We start from the raw sequence: 16553 nt of genomic DNA on the forward strand, positions 1-16553 counted from the left end.
GACATAGATCCACTGCGCGTCTAACAGAGTCCAACTTCTGGAATGATTGTTCCTTATCTTGAAAACCCTTGACTCGTAAGTTTCCCCAGTCAAGTCCATTTTTTAACCCTTATATCATGTTCTGGACTTTACTTTTACCCAGCTTTCACAAAACCCCAGTAAATATTTTTATATTGAGTGTAATTTATGTATAATGAAAATTAATCAATTTTAAATGTACAATTTGATTGGTTATGCCAAATGTACACATTCACGTTACCACCACCACTATCAAGATACAGATGGCTTCACTTACCCCACACCCCCAAGACTCCTTTGTGCTGCTTTGCAATCAGTCTCTTACTCCCACTTCTACTCCCACTGTTCTGATAATTTTGCCTTTTCCAGAATGTCCAGAATGGTAGCATACAGTATGTAGCTTTTAGTTTGCTTTCTTTCACTTGGAATCATGCTTTTGAGATACATCCATATTGTTGGGTACATCAGTATTTTCCTTTTTATTGCTAAACAATTTCGGTTGTAAGCATGTACTATAATTCGTTTATCCATTCACCAATTGATGGACATCGAGTTATTTCACATTTTTGGCTATTATGAATCATGCTACCAGAAACATTCACGTACAGGACCTTGTATGATCATCTATTTTTCATTTCTCTTGGGTAAACACCTAGAGTGAGAATATGGGTCATGTGATCGTTACATACTAACTTCGTGAGATGTTTTCAAACTGATTTTTTTTTTTAATTATTTATTTATTTTTGGCTGTGTTGGGTCTTCGTTTCTGTGCAAGGGCTTTCTCTAGTTGCCGCAAGCGGGGGCCACTCTTCATCGCGATGCGCGGGCCTCTCACTATTGCGGCCTCTCTTGTTGCGGAGCCCAGGCTCCAGATGCACAGGCTCAGTAATTGTGGCTCACGGACCTAGTTGCTCCGCGGCATGTGGGATCCTCCCAGACCAGGGCCCGAACCCGTATCCCCTGCGCTGATAGGCAGATTCTCAACCACTGCGCCACCAGGGAAGCCCCAAACTGATTTTTAAAATCGATGTATCATATTTAATTTCCACCAGCAATGGACTAGATTTCCAGTTGTTCTATGTTTTCACAATCACTTTGTATTTTCAGTCTTTTAAATTTTAGCTGTTCAAGTAGTTATATCATGTTACGGTGGTTTTAATGTGGTAGTTATATAGTTTTGTTGTATGGCGGTTTTATTTTGCATTACCTAATGACTAAAGGACTTTCACCACTTTTCATCTATGTGCATGTATCTTCTTTGTTGAAGTGCCTGTTAAAACCTCTGTTTTTTGAGGTCATTGTGTAGCTTGTCTTCTTCTTATTATCTTTAAGAGGTTTTTAAACATATATATTCTGCACATAAGCCCTTTGTCACATGTACATTTTGGAAATATTAACTGCCAGTCATTGGCTTCATTTTTATTTTCTAACTGAAACATTCAAAGAAAATAAGGTTATAGTTTAATGAAGGCCAATTTATCAATGTTTTATGGTTTATGCTTTTTATATCTTTTTTTAACATCTTTATTGGATTATAATTGCTTTACAGTGTTGTTTTAGTTTCTGCTGTATAAAAAAGTGAATCAGCTGTATGTATGCATGTATCCCCATATCCCCTCCCTCTTGCGTCTCCTTCCCACCCTCCCTATCCCACCCCTCTAGGTGGTCACAAAGCACCGAGCTGATCTCCCTGTGCTATGTAGCTGCTTCCCACTAGAGAAATGGAAATAAAAACAAAAATAAACAAATGGGACCTAATGAAACTTAAAAGCTTTTGCACTGCAAAGGAAACCATAAACAAGATGAAAAGACAACCCTCAGAATGGGAGAAAATATTTGCAAATGAAGCAACTGACAAAGGATTAATCTCCAAAATATACAAACAGCTCATGCAGCTCAATATCAAAAAAGCAAACAACCCAATCCAAAAATGGGCAGAAGATCTGAATAGACATTTCTCCAAAAAAGATATACAGATTGCCAACAAACACATGAAAGGATGCTCAACATCACTAATCATTAGAGAAATGCAAATGAAAACTACAGTGAGGTATCACCTCACACTGGTCAGAATGGCTTTTTATGTCTTATGTAATAAATCTTTGCATTACCCAAAGTTTCAGAGCTTTTTGCCTATCTTTTGTTCTAAAGGTTTAATAATTTTGGCTTTTATATTTAGGTCTATGATATATTTTAAGTTATTTTTGTATACTGTGCAAAATAAGTCTTTTTTAGTTTTTGTTGTTGTTTGTGTGTTTGTTTTCACATGGATAACTGTTCCATCTTTTGTTGAAAGAAATATCTTTTTACTATTGGATTGCTTTGGCACTTTTGTTGAGTATTAGTTGCATATACGTATACATATACGTGTGTGTGTGTGTGTGTGTGTATCTGTTCCTGGACTCTATTCTGTTCCATTGCTACATATATATGTCTTTCTTTGTGCCCAAACCACACTCCCTTGACTACTATACTTTCTAGTAAGTCTTAAAATCAGATAGTGTGAGCACTCCAATTTTGTTCTTTTAAAAATTATTTTGGTTATTCTAGGTTTTTGCATTTATACATAAATTTTAAAATCACAGTATCAGTTTCTACAACAAGGCCAGCTGAGACTTTGTTTGAGATTGCACTGCATCTATATATTGATTTGGGGAGAATTGATGTCTTAACAATATTAAGACTTCTGACCCAGGAACATGGTGTATCTCTCCATTTATTTTGGTTTTCTCTAATTTCTCTCAGTAATGTATTATAGTTTTTAGTGAATAGATCTTGCATGTACTTTTCTAACTACATCACAAAAGATTCTATACTTTTGTTGTTATGGAAGTGTTTGTTTTATGAATGTGTCTGTTAATTTAAATTTCCAGTTATTTGTTGCTAGTAGGAGTAATGCAGTTATTTTTGTATATTGTAAATTTTATGTCATTGGCTGCTAGATTATGTTGTATTCCTTCAAAGAGTGTTGAGTTTTGTTTTAGTACATAGCTAAATTAATTTGAACAAGTTAGATATTTTTGAAAACTGTTTTCAAGCTTAGTTAGGGTATTCCCAAAGTGACCTTTAGTCTATTGTTTTTATCTCCACAACTAAGATGATACTCTTCCGAGGATTCTGTCAATGCTTCATGTATCACAAAGTCTTTCAATTCTAGCTGGTTCAAGAGTGAACTGTTCCTAGAGCTCCTATGAGCTCTGGAAATTGTTCTTCTTACTGATTTCCCATTGTTCTTACCCTGGCATCAGGTGGGTTTCTCTCCCTCATTCACAGATCAGTAGTAGTCATCTAAAGTTTCAAGGGTAACTTGCTCTCTGTACATTTTTCTCCTTTCTGAGGTGCAACCTCACAAATTCTAGCCACCTCTGTTTACTCAACTCAGCGAGAACACTGTGTTCCTTTGGGTTCCCACTCTTTGTGCTGTGGCCTGAAACACTCTTCAGGCAGTAAGGTGGTATAATCTTTGGGCTAATCTTTTTCGTCTTCCTTTCCTCAGGGATTGCTTTCCTGAGCTTCCTATGTCCAATGTCTGAAAACAGTTGTTTAATGTAATTTGTTCAGTTTTCTAGTTGTTTACTGTGGGAGGGAAATTGCTGCAGCTGTTTATCTTTCATGGGCAGAGCAGAAATCAATACTTTTTTGACCTTTCAAATATCCTGGATAGAACACATCCATGGCTTTTGTTTCATGGATGACAGCAGCAATATAGGAGACTCAATGGTAGCTTATTCTGGAAAGACTGACACCACCCTCCACATAGTTTCAGCTTACTCTCTTCTTATATGTAGGTGACAAAATAACTTTTTCCTGATTTAACTAGTCTAAGTATAATACACATCCTTTGAGCCTTCCTCAAAGAAGAGAGATAAATTTCAGTATGGCAGACAATGGCTTCTGTACTCTGTAGAAGAGAGCAAGAGACTAGATGGATTTTAGGATTGCATTCTCTGCGCATGCTCAAAACACAGTTATCAGAGAGGAGCTTCAAGATGGCGGAAGAGTAAGACGCGGAGATCGCCTTCCTCCCCACAAATACATTGGAAGTACATCTACATGTGGAACAACTCCTACAGAACACCTACTGAACGCTGGTAGAAGACCTCAGACCTCCCAAAAGGCAAGAATCTCCCCACGTACCTGGGTAGGGCAAAAGAAAAAAGAAAAAAAAACAGAGACAAAGAATAGGGACGGGACCTGCACCAGTGGGAGGGAGCTGTGAAGGAGGAAAGGTTTCCACACACTAGGAAGCCCCTTCGCGGGCGGAGACTGCGGGTGGCAGAGGGGGGAAGCTTCGGAGCCGCGGAGGAGAGCGCAGCCACAGGGGTGCGGAGGGCAAAGCACAGAGATTTCCTCACAGAGGAGCGATGCCGACCAGTACTCACCAGCCGGAGAGGCTTGTCTGCTCACCCGCCGGGGCGGGCGGGGCTGGGAGCTGAGGCTCGGGCTTCGGAGGTCGGATCGCAGGGAGAGGACTGGCGTTGGCTGCGTGAACACAGCCTCAAGGGGCTAGTGCGCCACAGCTAGCCCGGCCGGAGTCCGGGAAAAAGTCTGGAGCTGCTGAAGAGGTAAGAGACTTTTTCTTGCCTCTTTGTTTTCTGGTGCGCGAGAAGAGGGGATTAAGAGCGCCGCTTAAAGGAGCTCAAGAGACAGGCGCGAGCCGCGGCTATCAGCCTGGACCCCAGAGACGGGCATGAGACACTAAGGCTGCTGCTGCCGCCATCAAGAAGCCTGTGTGCGAGCACAGGTCACTCCCCACACCGCCCCTCCCGGGAGTCTGTGCAACCCGCCACTGCCAGGGTCCCGTTATCCAGGGACAACTTTCCTGGGAGAACGCACGGCGCGCCTCAGGCTGGTGTAACGTCACGCCGGCCTCTGCCGCCGCAGGCTCGCCCCGCGTCCGTACCCCTCCCCCCAGCCTGAGTGAGCCAGAGCCCCCGAACCAGCTGCTCCTTTAACCCCGTCCTGTGTGAGCGAAGAAAACACGCCCTCAGGCGACCTACACGCAGAGGCGGGGCCAAATCCAAAGCTGAACCCCGGGAGCTGTGCGAACAAAGAAGAGAAAGGGAAATTTCTCCCAGCAGCCTCAGAAGCAGTGGATTAAATCTCCACAATCAACTTGATGTACCCTGCATCTGTGGAATACCTGAATAGGCAACGAATCATCCCTAATTGAGGAGGTGGACTTTGGGAGCAACGATGTATATATATTTTTCCCTTTTTTCCTTTTTGTGAGTGTGTATGTGTATGCTTCTGTGTGTGATTTTGTCTGTATAGCTTTGCTTTTACCATTTGTCCTAGGGTTCTGTCTGTCCATTTTTATTTTTTTTACTTTAAAAACAATTTTTTTCTTAGTAATTATTTTTTATTTTAATAACTTTATTTTATTTTACTTTATCTTTTTCTTTCTTGCTTGATTTTTTTTTTCCCTTTCATTCTGAGCCATCTGGAGGACAGGCTCTTGGTGTGTCACCCAGGCGTCAGGGCTGTGCCAATGAGGTGGGAGAGCCAAGTTCAGGACACTGGTCCACAAGAGTCCTCCCAGCTCCACGTACTATCAAATGGTGAAAATCTCCCAGAGATCTCCATTTCAACGCCAAGACCCAGCTCCACTCAATGACCAGCAAGCTACAAAGCAGGACACCCTATGCCAAACAACTAACAAGACAGGAAGACAACCCCATCCATTAGCACAGAGGCTGCCTAAAATCATAATAAGGCCACAGACACCCCAAAACACACCACCAGATGTGGACCTGCCCACCAGAAAGACAAGATCCAGCCTCATCCACCAGAACACAGGCACTAGTACCCTCTACCAGGAAACCTACACAACCCACTGAACCAAACTTAGCCACTGGGGACAGACACCAGAAACAACGGAAACTATGAACCTGCAGCCTGCGAAAAGGAGACTCCAAACACAGTAAGTTAAGCAAAATGAGAAGCCAGAGAAACACACAGAAGATGAAGGAGCAAGACAAAAACACACCAGACTTAACAAATGAAGAGGGAATAAGCAGTCTACCTGAAAAAGAATTCAGAATAATGATAGTAAAGATGATCCAAAATCTTGAAAACAGAATGGAGAAAACACAAGAAATGTTTAACAAGGACCTAGAAGAACTAAAGAGCAAACAAACAGAGATGAACAACACAATAAATGAAATTAAAAATTCTCTAGAAGGGATCAATAGCAGAATAACTGAGGCAGAAGAACGGATAAGTGACCTGAAAGATAAAATAATGGAAATAACTACTGCAGAGCAGAATAAAGAAAAAAGAATGAAAAGAATTGAGGACAGTCTCAGAGACCTCTGGGACAACATTAAATGCACCAACATTCGAATTATAGGGGTCCTAGAAGAAGAAGAGAAAAAGAAAGGGACTGAGAAAATATTTGAAGAGATTTGAGTTGAAAACTTCCCTAATATTGGAAAGGAAATAGTTAATCAAGTCCAGGAAGCACAGAGAGTCCCATACAGGATAAATCCAAGGAGAAACATGCCAAGATACATATTAATCAAACTATCAAAAATTAAATACAAAGAACAAATATTAAAAGCAGCAAGGGAAAAGCGACAAATAACATACAAGGGAATTCCCATAAGGTTAACAGCTGATCTTTCAGCAGAAACTGTGCAAGCCAGAAGGGAGTGGCAGGACATAGTTAAAGTGATGAAAGGGAAAAACCTACAAGCAAGATTACTGTACCCAGCAAGGATCTCATTTAGATTTGATGGAGAAATCAAATCAAATCTTCTCAAGTGTTCCTGGAACATTCTCCAGGATAGATCATATCTTGGGTCACAAATCAAGCCTTGGTAAATTTAAGAAAATTGAAATCGTATCAAGTATCTTTTCTAACCACAATGCTATGAGACTAGATATCAATTACAGGAAAAAATCTGTAAGAAATACAAACACATGGAGGCTAAACAACACACTACTTAATAACCAAGAGATCACTGAAGAAATCAAAGAGGAAATCAAAAAATACCTAGAAACAAATGACAATGAAAACACAATGACCCAAAACCTATGGGATGCAGCAAAAGCAGTTCTAAGAGGGAAGTTTATAGCAGTATAATCCTACCTTAAGAAGCAAGAAACATCTCAAATAAACAACCTAGCCCTACACCTTAAGCAATTAGAGAAAGAAGAACCAAAGAATCCCAAAGTTAGCAGAAGGAAAGAAATCATAAAGATCAGATCAGAAGTAAATGAAAAAGAAATGAAGGAAACGATAGCAAAGATCAATAAAACTAAAAGCTGGTTCTTTGAGAAGATAAACAAAATTGATAAACCATTAGCCAGACTTATCAAGAAAAAAAAGGGAGAAGACTCAAATCAATATAATTAGAAATGAATAAAGAGAAGTAACAACTGACACTGCAGAAATACAAAGGATCATGAGAGATTACTACAAGCAACTATATGCCAATAAAATGAACAACCTGGAAGAAATGGACAAATTCTTAGAAATGCACAACCTTCCGAGATTGAACCAGGAAGAAATAGAAAATATGAACAGACCAATCACGAGCACTGAAATTGAAACTGTGATTAAAAATCTTCCAACAAACAAAAGCCCAGGACCAGATGGCTTCACAGGTGAATTCAATCAAACATTTTGAGAAGAGCTAACACCTATCCTTCTCAAACTCTTCCAAAATATAGCAGAGGGAGGAACACTCACAAACTCATTCTACGAGGCCACCATCACTCTAGTACCAAAACCAGACAAAGATGTCACAAAGAAAACTACAGGCCAATATCACTGATGGACATAGACGCAAAAATCCTCAACAAAATACTAGCAAACAGAATCCAACAGCACATTAAAAGGATCATACACCATGATCCAGTGGGGTTTATTCCAGGAATGCAAGGATTCTTCAATATACGCAAATCAATCAACGTGATACACCATATTAACAAATTGAAGGAGAAAAACCATATGATCATCTCAATAGATGCAGAGAAAGCTTTTGACAAAATTCAACACCCATTTATGATAAAAACCCTCCAGAAAGTGGGCATAGAGGGAACTTTCCTCAACATAATAAAGGCCATATATGACAAACCCACAGCCAGCATCGTCCTCAATGGTGAAAAACTGAAACCATTTCCACTAAGATCAGGAACAAGACAAGGTTGCCCACTCTCACCACTATGATTCAACATAGTTTTGGAAGTTTTAGCCACAGCAATCAGAGAAGAAAAAGAAATAAAAGAATGCCAAATCGGAATAAAAAAGTAAAGCTGTCACTGTTTGCAGATGACATGATACTATACATAGAGAATCCTAAGGATGCTACCAGAAAACTACTAGAGCTAATCAATGAATTTGGTAAAGTAGCAGGATACAAAATTAATGCACAGAAATCTCTTGCATTCCTATACACTAATGATGAAAAATCTGAAAGTGAAATTAAGAAAACGCTCCCATTTACCATTGCAACAAAAAGAATAAAATACCTAGGAATAAACCTACCTAAGGAGACAAAAGACCTGTATGCAGAAAATTATAAGACACTGATGAAAGAAATTAAAGATGATACAAATAGACGGAGAGATATACCATGCTCTTGGATTGGAAGAATCAACATTGTGAAAATGACTCTACTACCCAAAGCAATCTACAGATTCAGTGCAATCCCTATCAAACTACCACTGGCATTTTTCACAGAACTAGAACAAAAAATTTCACAATTTGTATGGAAACACAAAGGACCCCAAATAGCCAAAGCAATCTTGAGAAAGAAAAACGTAAATAGACATTTCTCCAAAGAAGATATACAGATTGCCAACAGACCCGTGAAAGAATGCTCAACATCATTAATCATTAGAGAAATGCAAATCAAAACTACAGTGAGATATCATCTCACAGCAGTCAGAATGGCCATCATGAAAAAATCTACAAACAGTAAATGCTGGAGAGGGTGTGGAGAAAAGGGAACCCTCTTGCACTGTTGGTCGGAATGTAAATTGATACAGCCACTATGGAGAACAGTATGGAGGTTCCTTAAAACTAAAACTGGAACTACCATACGACCCAGCAATCCCACTAGTGGGCATATACACTGAGAAAACGATAATTCAAAAAGAGTCATGTACCAAAATGTTCATTGCAGCTCTATTTACAATAGCCAGGACATGGAAGCAACCTATGTGTCCATCAACAGATGAATGGATAAAGAAGATGTGGCACATATATACAATGGAATATTACTCAGCCCTAAAGGTGAACGAAACTGAGTTATTTATAGTGAGGTGGATGGACCTAGAGACTGTCATACAGAGTGAAGTAACTCAGAAAGAGAAAAACAAATACCATATGATAACACATATATATGGAATCTAAAAAAAAAAAAGAAAAATAAATGGTCAGAAGAACCCAGGGGCAAGATGGGAATAAAGATGCAGACCTACTAGAGAATGGACTTGAGGATACAAGGAGGGGGAATGGTAAGCTGGGACAAAGTGAGAAAGTGGCATGGGCATATATACACTACCAAAGGTAAAATAGATAGCTAGTGGGAAGCAGCTGCATAGCACAGGGAGATCAGCTCGGTGCTTTGTGACCACCTAGAGGAGTGGGATAGGGAGGGTGGGAGGGAGGGAGGCGCAAGAGGGAAGAGATATGGGGACATATGTATATGTATAACTGATTCACTTTGTTATAAAGCAGAAGCTAACACACCATTGTAAAGCAATTATACTCCAATAAAGATGTTTAAAAAAACTTCACAATTATCCTAGTTATTAATGAAAGGTGACACACATTTTTGTCATGCAGTCTTTATGCAGGCATGATATTGGATAATTAACTCCAGAGATAACTTCATAAAAGTGCAATTGGACAACTTTCAGGGCACATTTTATCTGTACCCGTGCATACAATCATGACTTTAGCAAGTATCAATCCCAATGGGCTCAACTGATGGAAAACTATTTCTGAAACCAAGAAAAGGATGACATACTACAAGAAGAAAACTTACTGTGACTTATTAACCTTACAAGGTTGAACATGATTTATATCTAATTTGAGTTCCTTCACAGTTTTGTTTGTCTATAAATATGATATAGAAATAAAGATAGTTAATAAATACTATTCTACTTCATTAATAACACCATCAAAGTCAGAAGTTGGTAGCAATGTATGTGTGAAATGTGACTGGTTTAAGCATGGTTTGTTGCAAAGGGCACCCAGAGCCTGGCTTTGCACACTGGTTCTGTAGCTACTCATCTGGGTGACAGTAGACAAATGTCATTCTCTCTATACCTCATATTCTTTATGTGCAGATGGACTTAGTTGGACTAGATCAACAGTTTGCACATGCTCAGAGCATGAAAGTGGTTCAGGTCATTGAAGTTGATAATGGGCTGTTTTAAATAGGGCAGCTTGGGATTGGCCATGTCAATGTCCAGGGAACAGTTGGGTGCAATGAGGTGTTTTCACAATTTAGTTCATCATTAGGCTCAAAGCCTATGGTCACTACATCTGTAACCTCTCAGAACTGCTTTATCTCTGTCCCTTAAGTTTTGGTATATTGTGCTTTCATTTTCTTTCATCTCAGAATTTTTTAAATTGCCTTTGTGATTTCTTGATCTGTTGGTTAGTTAGGTGTCCGTTGTTTAATTTCCATGTATTTGTGAATAGTCTAAATCCTTCTGTTATTGATTTCTTATTTAGTTTCATTGTGGTCATACTTTGTATACTTTCAATCCTTTTATGTATATTAAGGCGTTTTTGTGATACAGTCTAACATACGGCCAATCTTTGAGAAGGTTCTACATACATTTGAGAAGATTGTCTATCCTGTTGTTGGACCTCTATTATACGTTATTCATATTATTGAGTAATAAAGAATAAAATTTTTACTAATCTACAACTTGAATTTTTTATAGAATAATTTTTATTTTTTTAAGACAATGTTTTAATGCACTTGGTGGTTTATAACAAAACTGAGAGGAAGGTAGAGATTTTCCATATACCCCTGTACCCATATAGGCATAGCCTCCCCCATTGTCAACATCATTCACCAGGATGGTACTTTATTTATTTTTTTTAACCAAGGATGAACCTATATTGACACATCATAATAACCCACAGTCCATAGTTTACCTTACAGTTCACTTTTGGTTTAGTACATTCTATGGGTCTGGACAGCTGTATAATAACATATATCCATCATACAGAGTATTTTCACTGCCCTAAAGATCCTCTGTACTGTGCCTATTCACTCTACCCCAACCTGGCAACTGCTTATCTTTTTATTTTTTTAATTAAGTTATTTATTTATTTATTTTTGTCTGTGTCAGGTCTTAGTGGCGGCATGCGGGATCTTCCGTTGTGGTGCCCGGGCTCCTCGCTGCACCAGGCGGGCTTCTCTCTAGTTGTCGTGTGCAGGCTCCAGAGCGTGCAGGCTCCAGAGTGCATGGGCTCTGTAGTCGCGGCGCATGGGCTCTCTAGTTGTGGCCCACGTGCTCAGTAGTTACAGCACACAGGCTTAGTTGCCCCACGGCATGTGGGATCTTAGTTCCCCGACCAGGGATCGAACCCGTGTCCCCTGCATTGGAAGGTGGCTTCTTAACCACTGGACTGCTGGGGAAGTCCCAACTGCTGATCTTTTAAATGTCACCATAGTTTTGCTTTTTCCAGAATATCTTATAGTTAAAATCATGCAAAATGTAGCCTCTTCAGATTGGCTTCGTTCATTTAGTAATTTGAGTTTAAGATTCTTCCATAACTTTTCATGGCTTCATTGCTCATTTCCTTTTAGTGTCAAATACTGTTCCATTGTCTGGATGTACCACAGTTTGTTTATTTACCTATTGAAGGTTCTGTATTGGTTGCTTCCAAGTTTTAGCAATTATGAATAAAGCTGCTATAAACATCTGTGTATAGGTTTTTGTGTGGACATAAATTTTAAAACCTTTTGAATACATACCATGGAGCATGATTGCTGGATCATATGGTAAGAGTATATTTAGTTTTGTAAGAAAATGCCAAACTCTCTTCCGAAGTTACTACATCATTTTGCATTTCCACCAGCACTGTATAGGAGTTGCTGTTGCTCCACATCCTTGTCGGCATTTGCGGTTGTCATTGTCGAGATGTTGCCTAATCTAATGGCTGTACAGTGGCATCTCATTGTTTTAATTTTCATTTCCCTGTTGACATATGATGTGAAGCATCTTTTAATACGTTTATTTGCCATCTGTATATCTTATTTGTTGAAGTGTGTTTTAAGGTCTTTTGCTCATTTTAAAAAATGGGTTATTGTTTTCTTATTGTTGAGTTTTTTCAGAGTTTTTCATATATTTTGGATGACAGTCTTTTATCATATGTCTTTCGCAAATATTTTCTCCCAGTTTGTGACTCTCTTCTAATTCTCTTGGTATCGTCTTTCACAGAGCAGAAGCTTTTAATTTTAATCAAGTCCAGCTTATCAATTTTTTCTTTGATAATGTCATTGGTGTTGTAACAAAAAAAGCATCACCATACTCAAGGTCATCTAGTTTTTCTGCTTTGTTATCTTCTAGGAGTTTTATAGTTCTGTTTTTTACGTTTAAGTCTATGATTCATTTTCAGTTAATTTTTGTGAAGGTTGTAAGATCTGTGTCTGGATTCATTTTTTTTTGCATGTAGATATTCAGTTCTAGTACCATTTGTTGAAGAGACTATCTATGTTCCATTGTATTGTCTTTGCTCCTTTGTCAAAGATCAGTTGACTCTATTTGCAGGAGTCTGTTTCTGAGATCTCTGTTCCACTGATTTATCTTTCGATTCTTTTGTTGATACCACACTTTCTTAGTTACTATAGTTTAATAGTAAGTCTTAAAGTTGGGTAGCATCAGTCCTCCAACGTTGTTCTTCTCTTTCGATATTGGCTCTTCTGGGTTTTTGCCTCTCCATATAAAGTTTAGAATCAGTTTGTTGATATCCATGAATTAACTTTCTAGAATTTTGATTGGAATTGCACTGAATCTATAGATCAACTTGAGAAGAACTGACATCTTGACAATACTGAGTCTTCTTATTCATGAACATGGAATATTTCACCATTTATTTAGTTCTTGATTTCATTCATCAGAGTTTTGTAGCTTTCCTTATATGGATCTTGTACATATTTTGTTAGATTTATAACTAAATATTTATTTTTTGTGTGATAATGTAAATGGTATTGTGTTTTTGATTTCAAGTTATACTTCTTCATTTTTGGCATCTAAGAAGACAATTGATTTTTGTATATTAACCTTGTATCTTGCAACCTTACTGTGATCACTTATTAGTTCCAAGAGTTTATTTGTTGATTCATTCAGATTTTCTACAAACATTATCATATCACCTGTGAACAGAGAAAGTGTTATGTCTTCCTTCCCAATCTGTATACCTTTTATTTCCTTTTCTTGCCTTGTTGTATTAGCAAGGACTTTCAGTATGATATTGAAAAGGAGTTGTGGAGGGGACATCATTGCCTTTACCACATTTTAGTGGAAAAGATTTGAGTTTCTTATTGTAAATTATGATGTTAGCTGCAAGTATTTTTGTAGATAGTCTTTATCAAGTTCCCCTCTATTCCTAGTATACTGAGAGTTTTTATCATGAATGGGTGTTGGGTTTTGTCAAAAGCTTTTTCTGTAACTATTGATATGATCATGTGATTTTTCTTTTTTAGTCTGTTGATGTGATGGATTATGTTAATTTATTTTTGAGTATTAAATCAGCCTCACATACTTGGGATAAATTGCACTTGGTCATGGTGTACAAATTGAATTTTTCACCTAAATTTACATCTTTTTTGCATACCAAGAAAAAATTAGAAATGATTATGAAAGTTCATGTTTTAAAAGATCATGTGAATGGGTGTTGTGAGTTAAACTGCTCAGGAAACACTGGACCAGACAGTCTCTGCGTCTTCATGTGGGTATATATTCAATATTTAGGATGAGTTTTTAGCCCAGCAGAAAAGCAACTGCTTGTCAAGAAGGAGAAAGGAAGATGAGCAATAAACAAAATTGTAGTCATTTTTGCTCTCTTAGGAAAAACAAGATATAAAACTATTCATTTGACATTCTTCCAATTCCTATTCTATGTAGATTTTTGCCTTTGACATTAATGCTTATATGTAATATTTTTATCTATTATTTTAGAGCATGATGCTGGTTTTCTCAAATACAAGATCTGCTGTCAAGAACAAATTACCTAATCCTGCCTCCAGCTAAATTTAGAATGAGACCTAATATGTGGGTAGTGTAGGACAGAAAAGGAACAAACAAAACAGGGATCAGAAACTCTAGTAGTAGATTTATTTCTGCTGCTCATAATGCTGTGACTCTAGGCAATTATTTAAACTGCTGTATGACTTAGTTTCCTGTTTTGTTGAATTGGGAAAATACCACCTGGTATGTCAGGGAGATTGATGACTTTTTCATCTAGATTTCATACTACATGTTGAAAGTTTCGTGATGGATTTTCAAGGCAGAAGTATTTCCTTATTCCATATTTTACTTAATTTTCCATGTGTTTACAGTTTTTCTCCTTAGTTTTCAACTTAGGGACATCTCTGTTTTCTGCAACCATACTTTTTCAGTATTAATAATGTATGTGTGATATCCTTTAAATTCAGTGGAAGTTCAAGAGTCACAGCAAGAGAATGAAGAGAAGGAAGAAGAAATTTAGGTCCAAATATTTTCCTGAGTATATTGTATTCTTTTAAATACTGATCCTCTGACAAACCCAGACAAATTTTAGGAGAGATTGGGAAGAAGAAAATTTTGTCTTTGATAATTTCCTTTTCATCTTTTCTCTTTTCTTCTTTTTCCTCCCCAAATCTGATACTTCTTCTGGTATATTGTGTCTTAGTCGGTGCTTTGTTGCCCTAGGAGGAGCACTGTGTTCATTGATCCATTCATGAAGTATTTATTGAGCATCTACTAGGTGCCAGGCTTATACTAGGCTCCTAAGATCTTACAGCAAATAAAACAGAAAAAAGTCTTTCCTTCAAGAACCTTATATTTTCTGGGAGAATACAGATATTAAACACATATATATTATGTCAGGCATTACTCAGCAACGAAGAACGATGAAGCATGGCAAGGAGGTTAGAGAATAGCTTCAGTGGAGTGAGGTGTCATTTTATATAGGGTTGTCAGGGAAGGCTTCTCTGGTAAGGTGATGTTAGAGAGGACATGGGAAAAAAGCAAAGGAATAAGCCATGCAGATATCTGTGGGAAGTGTATTCCAGGCAAAGGAAGAAGCAAGTGTAAAGCCTGAGCCATTTGGAAGCTTGACATGTACAAGGACCAACAGAGAGTCTGATGTGGCTGGAGCAGAGTGAGAGAAGGGGAAAAAGTGGAAGATGAGGCAGAGAGGTAGTAGTTGGCCAAATGATGGGGGATGTGGAGGCCATTGTATGAACTTCAGTTCTTTTACTGACTGTGGTGGGAAGCCATTGGAGAGCTGAACAGTGCAATGACATATCTGACACAGTTTAAACTGTTGCCTTGGCTATAGTGTAGAGATTGGATTGTAGGGGGCATGACACTCAGTATTGCTGTTAACTAGTAGGTAGGATTGCACTTCCTGGCCCTGCTGTAGGTGGAGCCATTTGGCTAATATTGACCACTGTATTGTGACTAATACGAACATGATTTACTTTTAAATTGGAGAATCTGATTTCTTGTGTGTGAAACTCTGTAATTTTGCTTTACCACAGCAACTGACAGGAATCTAGAGAGTGACTGCTTTATCATCGAGTGAAGACCACATGGAGTGGAGTCCCTGGCTGATCTGCAGTGGACATAAACTGTGAGTGAGAAATTAACCATCATGTTTGAAACCACTGAGCATTTATATTTAAGGTGGTTATTTGGTAACTCGAAGTTGGATGCTGCTATAACAAAAAAAAAAAATATTGTCTTAGAGATGGATGTGGACAGCAAGGCTATTATCAGAATCTGGAAGGGTGGTATTTCATGGTTTGCAATGGCAAGTTATGTGATAAAATCTTTGATAACAGGGAAGGTAGACCAGGTAACTAATGAACATGTGGTCTTAGGGAAAGGCATTGGAAAACTAAATATTAGTAGTGTATTTTTTAAAAAATTTATTTTATTGAGGTATAGTTGATTAGTAGTGTACGTGGATTGATGCTGGCTACTTTTCATAAAAGATTACACCAAGAGTTGACCTCAGAAAAGAATATCCTGATTTGTAATCATGAATGAGAGTAGAGAATGTTCATAAATTTGGCAACATGTGGAGTTGGAAGGCACTCACTTTCAACAAGTAGTAAAAGATAAGATTTAGAAGTGCTTTGAAATATAAAATTCAATTAAAGTTGAGACATGTTGCAATAATCAAATTGAGACTATAGCCGCCCCACTCACTGTGGGGCAAATGATTTCAATTGGACAAACAGCATAGAAAAAAAAAAAGACTGAACATACAACTCTTCCATCGAAGCTAATGAGCCCAAGGTGATCACCACACAGACTAAAGGTAAGTGGGTGAAAAAAAAAATCAA

The sequence above is a fragment of the Balaenoptera ricei genome, chromosome 6, assembly GCF_028023285.1.
Source record: "Balaenoptera ricei isolate mBalRic1 chromosome 6, mBalRic1.hap2, whole genome shotgun sequence".
Taxonomy (NCBI): Eukaryota; Metazoa; Chordata; class Mammalia; order Artiodactyla; family Balaenopteridae; genus Balaenoptera; species Balaenoptera ricei.